Raw genomic sequence first — 1,963 nt, 5'->3', positions numbered from 1 at the left:
GTTTAATTTTCAATAATTACCTTTTTTATGAGTAATTTCTCTTTTTTTTTCCTTTTTTATTTATTTTTTCTTTTAATACAATGCAGACACTTTCCTGCTAGTAACGATAATAGATTTTATTTTATATAATTTAAATCTATATATAATAAACTTTTTATACTAATATATAAAAGGAATATTTTTACCGTCTCCATAGTTTGTGTACAATTATAGCCTTAATTATCTATCTATACTAATATATAAAGAGAATAATTATTTTCGTAATTATTTTTCGTCTCCACAATTTGTAGAAAATTATCTTTAATTATTAAAAAAATATCTATAACTTGAAGCTAATATATAAAGGGATACAAAGGTTGAATTGTTTACTATAATAATATTTTTTTTTAAAATCCTTAGATGGAGCTCGCCCCTCTTAAGTATTTATCGAAGTAGAACGATTTTCTGTAGTCACTGGAATTTGGTTCCCCGAGAGTCGAATTTTGAGCAACATATTTTCTTTTTTTATGCAAAAATTATTTTATTAATTATATAAGATTTTTTATCTCCATAATGGTGCCCAATTCCACAACGAGGACGACATCTATTACGTCCTAGGTTATGTCGTGGTGGTTGTTGCTCACCAGGATTTGGATCATCATCAATGATTAGTTGTTGGAATGCAACTGAAGAACTACCAGGTTCATTAGCAAAATTCGATTAGTAAAGAGATTGTATGTATGATTATGCTGAAGATGGAGTTATAAAATCTACTCCAAATAAGTTTGTAAAAAATCCTCTAAAGTTGTTGCAAATGAATGCCTTTTGTCAATTATGTTTGCTTGTGGCATGATGTTGTGTGGAGGATTTTATACATGTTGATGAGTCTCTTCATACGATGGCATGGAAGTCGCACCAGTTTCAAATGTTGTGGAAGTCATTAACTGTTGGTGGGTCCTTGGATCTTATAGTATTCGTGGCACAGATAGGAAATAGATGAAATTGGCCAAGTACCATTCCATGTATTCTCGTGTGTGAAACAATAGGCCTTGCATTAGATAACCCATTAATGTGTGCTCACGTCTATTGTTCCATATGTCGATTCATTGAGCATGTCTTGTAACCCAATTTTCATCTTGTCTTCCCCTCATGTCAATTTTGTGTAGGTTATCCAAATCATTGGATGGAGAAGGGACATCCTAGAAGAGACCAAATTACAATTTCACTCTATCTGATTGGTGTCATTCAATAATTGCAAAACAAATGATGGGGGTACATGAAATCCACAGTTGGGCATCTCTATATGCTTGCATGGATATTGATGTTTGCAAGCCTTGATATGGAGCCCATAAAAACTACAAATAAATTAAACTATTACTTAAGATAATATGCCAAACAAATGAAACAATTAAAACTTTGTTATGAAGATTTACCTGATCAGCCTGAATGTGATCAAACATTGATTTATACCTCACAACATCATTGTGAGGTACATTTTGAAAGTTGAGTACTCTAGCCCCGCTCCATTTGCAGACCAAAGGGAATGTTGGTGGTACTCTAGAAACTGGTGCAATATATGGCATGCGATGCCATGCCCGGGATTGTAATAGTGATGCACAACCACACATTGTTCTACTCATAACATTTGTGACTCTACACATTTTCCTGTATAACATAGCTAAACAAGCAGACCCCCAACTATATCATCGTGTTCTTCTAAGATTTATTAATAAAGATAAATACATAAGATGTACCTTATTGCCTATTTTGTCAAGCATCAAAACACCTCCAATTAAACCTAATATATATGCCCTACAATGGGCGTGAAATTCTTCTTGAGATGGTTCCTCTGGTAATTCCAACATAATTTCTCTCCACCACTTTAGCTTTATCATAGAGCTGAATAATAACTCTCCTTTGATAAGCACAATGCCGAGATGTGTGGAACACATTTCTTCCTAATCATATAATGTTGGACCAATGA

Source organism: Cajanus cajan, chromosome 9 (genome assembly GCF_000230855.2).
Source record: "Cajanus cajan strain Asha chromosome 9, NIPB_CcT2T_4, whole genome shotgun sequence".
NCBI classification, from domain to species: domain Eukaryota; kingdom Viridiplantae; phylum Streptophyta; class Magnoliopsida; order Fabales; family Fabaceae; genus Cajanus; species Cajanus cajan.
Note: the sequence above shows the minus strand (reverse complement) of the source record.